General features: G+C 41.2%; 1 long non-coding RNA gene across 1 annotated transcript; it reads left to right on the plus strand.

Moving 5' to 3' along the window:
• The first annotated feature begins 3523 nt into the window (after nt 1-3523).
• LOC118929385 (uncharacterized) lies at nt 3524-7304 on the plus strand. Its single transcript, XR_005031563.2, has 3 exons — nt 3524-3649; nt 3828-3895; nt 6840-7304. It is a non-coding gene; the product is annotated as an uncharacterized LOC118929385 (long non-coding RNA).
• Nucleotides 7305-7995: the final 691 nt, after the last annotated feature.

A 7995-nucleotide genomic window follows, 5' to 3' on the forward strand; every position in this document is an offset into this window, starting at 1 on the left:
CAAAGGTTTGAAGGTCTCTCCACTGCTTGGCTCACCTAAATTTGCAAATTGAAGATCTGAAAATTGAAAATACAGAATAATGACCCATAGTCTCAATTTCCTTATATTTCCCTATCCCTGAGACTAGGGGAAGGAGGACTAGGGCAGAGGAAAACCACTTCCTTAGTGAGAAACGGAGTAAAGTGCTTTTCCTTTGCTCTGAAGATGGGGGCGGGTGCTCACTGAGGTGCTGCTGCGAGTCCCGGCTAGTCTAGCTCAGGTCTTCTCAAACAGCTTCCAGTCTTCTTGGAAATTGTTCTCTTGGGGGACAACCCACTGGAGAATTAGGAATCAGAAAATTCAAACTCTGGCTTCACTTTTTTTATTGGTTTACAGGTGGAAAAATCATTTTCTTTTCTGGGTCTCAGTTTTCCTGTTAAATAGAGGCACTGACTTTTTTTGATTATTGACTATGTGTCCGGTACTATGCTGAGTAAGCCCTTCTACACATCGTATCACAGACTGACAACATCCTTGGTAAAGGTAATATTCCATTTACAGAACATAAACTATAATTTGTTGAAGATCAAACAGTAATTGTCAGAGCCAGGATTCAAACCCAAGACTTGCTGCTTTTTTTTTTTGTTTTAGAGTATGTATAATGTCTGCTAAAATATGCCACCACCTCTCAATACGGGGCTACCTGACCTACTTCACCTGCTTCACCTACTTGGGGCACAAATAGGTACAGGTTAAGAACAGGCCCACCTTGTACGCTGCACAACCGAGGGGCTCCAATCACACTATAGTTTTTCTGGAAGTTTCCCCTTCCTCAATTTGTACAGTGTCATCTTGGGCCATACACAGTGGCCTTGATTCAGTCCATCTCCTCTGGGCACCCACAGGGACCTGCACAAAATTATAATGATGCTGATTGTGTTATTTTATATTTAAATATATGTCATCCACATGTTCTGCTTCCCCTGCTTGGGATACAAGTAGTCATTCCCCACGATGCTCCACCTTCCCTGATCCCGGAGAACTCCAGGCCACTTCACCCTTGCCAGAGGCTCTTCCCTGTATGAACCTGAGTGCTGTGGGGACTCACAGGCACAGAAAGGCAGCCCGTTTACTCCTGTCTCGCTGCTGAGGCCAGAACTGGGGCTGAAAGAATCCACACCCCTCACTCTAGTGCTGATGGCTCCAGAGGATGCCCCCAGATTCCTGCTGCTGCCACTCACCTCTGAAGCCAGAGGCCTGATGTGGCTGCTGAAATATACCAAGTGTGTGGCCATGGTGCTCTGGCTGAGCTTCCTGCCTGGTTGCAGTCCCCCCACCCATGCAAAGCAGGTCCGTGTCCCCCTGACGTGGGTGGGAGCTGCCACTGCTCTCGGTGTCTAACTGTGCCAAGCTGGCCCAGGGACCCAGTGTCACAGCATTTTCAGTGCCACTACTGGAGGCACATGAGGAGAGCAGACATAGGTTCCACGAACAGCTGTGGATCCAAGACCCCCATCCCTTTTCTAACCCCCAACTTTGGTTGTAGAGGCCTCCATTCTAGTCCATTCCTTGCTCCTCTCAGGGGCTTCCTGCCACCTCCATTTCCTCCGTCCAACAAAGAATAATTTCAAGTACAAAGGTAAGGGGATCAAGTCCTTGGTCCCATTCTTCCCCAGCTAAAATATCTCCTTTACATGTCTGTCTGCCCTGCCCTCTTCACTGTGAGCTCATTGAATGCTGCTCTTGACATTGGTCTTCCTGGTCCTGCCCTGAGGCATTGCATGAACAACCCAGAGTAAACTCAGGAGCATTTACCAAGTGCACATCATTTCCCTTCTTGTTTTTCTACATTTCTTTAATTTACTTTTTTTTTTAAGTCCAAGTTTTTGAGCCAACATCTTGTGTGGGCATATCAGGAAAAAAAAAAGAGAAACTATAGTACAAGGTTTCAGATAGGAAGATGCTAAGATTGAGGTGGGCACTCTGTGGTCCCGGGGTGTCTGGATCTCAAGAGCATTCTGGGCAGGCTTTGGAATAAGTAATTAGAAAATAAATTGCTGTTCAAAATTGTAGTAAAGTTGACAATAAGTGAAATATGATATGTTCCTTAACTGATGTAAAACATTAAATACAGAATCATCTGAAGGTATTAATCTACCAAGAACAGAGAAATATGATGTACAATAGTACAGCAAAATGTGGGGAGAGCACTTATTTGAGCTGCTTGAGGATTCCTCTAGGCTTCGCCTCCTCTTCCTCCTCCTCCCGCTGCTGCTCCTCTTCCCCTTAGTGTCAGGCTCCTGCAGGGCAGGTAGAGGCTCCTGTTAATTTGTATTCTGCCTGAGGCCTTCAGTGGGTTAAAACTGTTGCCTTATATCCTGGTTTAGTTCAGAGTATTGTCGATTTATACGTTCCTTCAAGATCATGGTTTTGTTTTTGTGTAAATATTCTGAGAAAGCACAGAAATACCTAAGTCCTGAAGTAATAGGTAAGAGATGGAAAGCAGATTGTGTGACAATGTGGTAGCGTTGCAATAAGCACCCTCCGGGCCAGTTTACTTCATCCAGCCTTTCCCCCAGGAGTTTCTGCTGGGGCTATGAGCACCCAGATGGGAGCCCCATATCTGCCCTCAGGGAGCTGGTCCAGGCTCTAGCTGGGCAGACCACAATTACATGAGTGACAGTTTAATGACTATGAAGCAATGTGCTGTCACAAGTCAAGCATTTAGATTAAATACTAAGAGACATGGGTATGCGGGGAAAGAAGTGACCCTGTGGGCTGGTGGGGTCAGGGAATGTCTCAAAGGACAAGGGAATTGATGGGACTTGAGAGGATGGGGGAAGGTTTGAGTGGTTGGTGTGAATAAAGCATGAGAAGATGTGGGGCTGAGAATCAAGCAACCAGCCCATACCTACTACAGCCTCATTTTGGTGGTGCACACTCAGGGGAGTGTGCCCAGAGTGTTCTAAGGTGCTAAGCTAACCAGGTTGTTGGCTATTAAGGCTATGTAAGGAGAAACGGTTGGAAAGGTTAGATTAAGGTTAGTTTGCTGAGGGCCTTAAATATTGAGGAAAAGGTTTGGAATTTATCCCGTGGGCCAGAGTTTCCCACAGGTCCGGTGCCACACTGGTGTGCTCCAGTGGGTTCTAAGTGAGTGGGGATAATGACCCAGTTCAGGGAGGTTGGGGTGCCTGGACATCCGTATCCATAGTCTTCAGACAGATATTATCATAGTCTGTGTTTGCCATGACTTTCAAATCTTTGACTGTCACTGCCCTATAGATTATGAGATGCTGAGGATATTTAGGCACTTGTGTCATTTGAGTTAAAATTTTATTTTCCTCCTCCGCTGGATTATAAACTCCTTCAGGAAAGAAACTCTGTCCTCTCTTTTCTGTTGTTACCACTTTGCTGCATGGGGAGCAAATGTTCAAGAAATACTTAGTTATTTGACTATTTAAATCTGTGGCTTAACAATCCTAAACTCCACAAATTATCTAATAGGGATGACTACTCTGCTTGCTTCTCGGAAGGCTTAGAAATCATAAAATTCCAAGTGGGAGTAATTCTAAGTAGAGGGTCAGAAAAGTATGCTTCAATGGAATGTGAAAACATGCTGGTGGTCATGTTTACAACTGTCAAGAAAGAAAAGATCAAAAAGTCTTAAGAGGTAAATAATACAGAGAAACATTTCCCTGGGTCAGGAACTGGGCTTTTGCTCTTGAAGAATTGAGGATGACTCATTTGTATGTTAGAAATGTCCTGATCATAATTTTAGTTTATCAGTCATTCCATTTAGTACTCATCAGGATACATTTCCCCCCTTATCAATCTTTCTTTATTCTTAGGTGGGGTTGAGTCATGAAGTTCCACATAAGGTAAAGGGATGTGAACAATCTGGCAGTTCCTCAAAATGGTAAGCAAAGAGTTACCATACAACCAGTAATTTCAATCTATCCAAGAGAAATGAAAACATATATCCACACCTACATATACATACATACATATATACATATACATACACATATACATATATATATAATGAATATTCACAGCAGCATTTTTACAATAGCCAGAAGGTGGAAACAACCCAAATGTCCATAAAATGGCAAATGAATAAGTAAAAGTTGGTATATCCATACAATGGAATATTATTCAGCAACAAAAAGGAATGAAGTACTCAGATATGCTACAACTTGAAATCATGATAATGAAACAAGTCATTCTTTTTTCATTTGTTTGTTTTGTTTTTCCTTTTTCAAGCATTATCATCATTCTTTTCTTTTATTGGAGTATCGTTGATATGCGATCTTACTTTGGTTTTAAATGTACAACATGGTGGCTCAACAGTTACCTGCATCATCAAATCCTCACCTCCTCTAGTGCAGTTACTATCTATCAACATAGAAAAATGTTACAGAATCATTGACTATATTCTCCATGCTGTACTGCTGTCCCCATGATCAACTTATATTATGATTGCAGAGTATTGTGCCCTTTTATCCCCCTTGCTCTGCCCCTTGGTAACCACTAGTCACTTCTAGCATCTGTGAGTCTACTACTGAAACTAGTCTTTCTTAAGAAAGCACATACTGTATAATTCCATTTCTAGGAAATGTTTAGAATAGTCAGGTTTAAAGGAGCAAGTGGATTAATGGCTGTCTAGGACTGAGGGGAATGGGGGAAATGGGGACTGAATGGGAATAGGGAATTTCTTTTTGAGATGATGAAAATGTTGTAAAATCAGACTATGATGATGGTCGCACAACTCTAAATATACTAAAAAGCATTGGGAAAAAGTTAAGGTAATGCTACAAAAGAGGGGACCTATCACAGTGAAGGAAAAGCTGTTCATACTTAGTGGGCAAGTGGCTCTCACCTGAGGACTTTTTTTCCCCCAGATTCTCCAAAGGAGAATCATAGTTTGGCAGGTGTAATAGGGACTGGTGGAAAGGCTCACAATGCAACTAACCTCAAGGAGGAGGAGGATGAAGGGTGAAATTGAGGCTAGTGTTGGAAAAAGGAGGTTAACACAGTAAGTTAGTGCTTGTGAGGGACGGAAAGGGGGTCTGCCAACAAGCTGCAATTAGCTTTTCTCTCCTCTCTGGGGATCCACGTTGGCTTCCCATGTAAGCTGCCCATCAGCCTGCTCAGAGAGCAGCTCTTTCTGATGTGGACAGCTACTAGACTGTCTCATTCCCTCCTTTAAAGACAGATGCAAACTACCTTAGGGTAATAAGTAGATCCAGTTGTCTAATTTCCTATTTGCAGTTCCAAGGATGGATTTGGGAGTGCAGACTTGTTCCTGAACAGTAGAGGGCGCTGGTAGCATGCGAAGTCTGGGCTGAAGAGCACAGGAAGAAGGAAGTAGTTGGGTTAGTCTGCATTGCATTAGAGCCTAAGGCAATCAGACTAGAATAACATACTTTGGATTTTAGAACACAGTTGCCATATTCTTGACATAATGATTGGGCACACATACCACTGTACTAAAATAAAATCAAACTCCAACAGCACTGTTAATTCCTAGAGGGATGATTTTCTTAGTCTGGACATTTCTTTCATCCAGTAAGTGTTTATTGAGTGCCTACTATGGACAAGGTATCATTGATTACTTTCATACAGCTCTAAACCATAAATCCACAGAGAGGGCTGGGTGCTGCTACTGATGGATTTAAAAAATGAAAACCATGTTATCTATATCCACTTTCATTACTTGAATTCAGAATGCAGTAGAATTCTATTGAAGGATGCAATATTGTCAGGAAACATCTGATAGAGAAGGAGGGAAAATTGTTGGCTTTTTAATCTAGTTTCCCTGCCAACTCACTGTGCGAAAGCATTATACTAGCTAAATTTATTCAGTGCATACTGTGTGCCAGGCACTGTTTTAAATGCTTTACAATCTTGAATAAAAGTGTGATTGTGGACCAGCAGCATGAGCATCATTGGGAGCTTGTTACAAATGCAGAGTCTCAGGGGACATCTTAGACCTACTGACTCATAATTTGCATTTTAAAGAGACTTGTATGCACATTAAAGTTTCAGAGGCACTCCTCTACTGTGTATTATCTTATTTAATTTTCATACCCATCCCTGCAATGAAGGAACTATTATTATTTCCATCTTTAAGTGGGAAATGAGGCAAAGAGAAGTTAAGTAACTTGCCCAGTGCAAAGTTGGGATTTTTAACTCAGGCAAAATAATTTCCATGCCCGTGCTCTTACTCATATGGCCTAACTTCTTTATCTTCTCCCCACTCCCCCTAAGGTGCACAAATTGGACAGAACAGACATCTTTACCTTACTATTGTATTGGTTAAGTACTTCACTGTTTACAAATATAGTTGAGATCCTTTAAGTAAAAGTACTGACATGTATGTACTCATGCAACTGTTACCCAGAACAAAATATAAAGCATTCTCACTAATTTTTTTCCCCTTCACCCCGATGCTTTAAATGCTTGGTTATACAAGGTAAAGTCTAAGCATTCCTTTCTTGGGAGTACTTTCTTTACCACAAGTTCTGTTTACCACAGTGTGTTTTCATGTCTGCCTCACCTACCTTTAACACACTAGGTGCACTCCTATCCTACCCCAGGGCCTTTGCACTTGTCCTACATACTGCATTCCTCACTCTCCCACTTCCTTCAAATCTTTGTTTAAATAATGCACTGTCTAGAAGACATTCTTGACTATCCTACTTGAAATTACAACTGTCCCTTTCTAAGAAAATGATTGAGATAAGAAAGAAGCCTTTCCTGAAACTGAAGCAAAAGAGAAGGCTTTGCAAATCAAGAAGGTGGTACAGAAAGAGGTCGATGGCTAAAAGAAGAAAAATCCCTGTTCTCCCATCTTCCAGTGTCTTGGGACATCACAACTCTGAAGGCAGGCCCTATGCTTTCCAGAGAGTTCCCAGGAAGAATTGGCTTGAATGCTGTGCCACCATCAGTTCCCCCTGATTTCTGAGAGGATCATGTGGAAATGGAGAGCAACAGCCCCTGGTGCTCACTGTGCTTGTCAAGAGCAGATCCAGCAAGCTGTGAAGATGCTCTGCACCCTGGTCTGGCCAAGGTCAACACCCCGAGGAGCGAAGAAGGCTTACCTTAGACTAGACCAACTCCGATGCTGCCAAGACTGGGATTATCTGAATGGACTCTGGTTCACAGTTTTAAATATACTTAAGGTTTTCTGTGATCCAAGAAAAAAATTACAGTTGTGCTCCCCTCTCCACCCCCACACACATACACCTTATTCCCCTTTTCAGCTTTCTCTTGGTAGCACTTTTTACAACTTGAAAATATGTTATTTTTTATTTGCTTATTATTTCTTTTTGTTCTATTAAAATAGAAATTCCCATAAAGGTAGGTAATTTTGTGTGTTTTGTTCACTGTACACCTGTCCCCACCCCATCTATTAGAAAATTACCTGTCACAATATAGGTGTTTTATAATATTTGTTAAGTGAATGATTCCTACCTAATTACAAATTTCTTAAGATGTTGGGCCATGTTTTACTCAGTTTTATACCACAAAAACTCAGCAGTGCAATTGGCAAAATAAATGTTTATTAAAATGGAGTTATATTGAGGGCCTACTTATAGAAGTTTAAATTGTATGTTTATGTCACCACTATCCTTTTTTCTGTTGTTCAGAAAAAATAGATAAAAAACCTGGATATTATATCACAATTCGTAAGAGAAGTCCACTCAGCTATAATAAGGGATAAATTATATGTTGTATTTTGTGTCTACAGTTTTGAGAATTTCATACTTGATAGGCAATTTTTATTTGGTATATAAAAATTTTGTAGCTTATAAAGGTATCGTATCACTTTTTACTTAATGCTATTGAATTACATTAAGAAGGTTCTCTGTAAGTCAAAGTTGTAAAAACTATTATTTGTTATTAGTTATGAAAACAAGTAGCAGTTGCCAACGTAACCATTTTAATAAGCAATTAATCATGAATTCAAGGGAACTTACCCATGTGTAAAATTTCAACTTTAGTGGTTCAGAA

Source organism: Manis pentadactyla, chromosome 3 (assembly GCF_030020395.1).
Source record: "Manis pentadactyla isolate mManPen7 chromosome 3, mManPen7.hap1, whole genome shotgun sequence".
NCBI lineage: Eukaryota > Metazoa > Chordata > Mammalia > Pholidota > Manidae > Manis > Manis pentadactyla.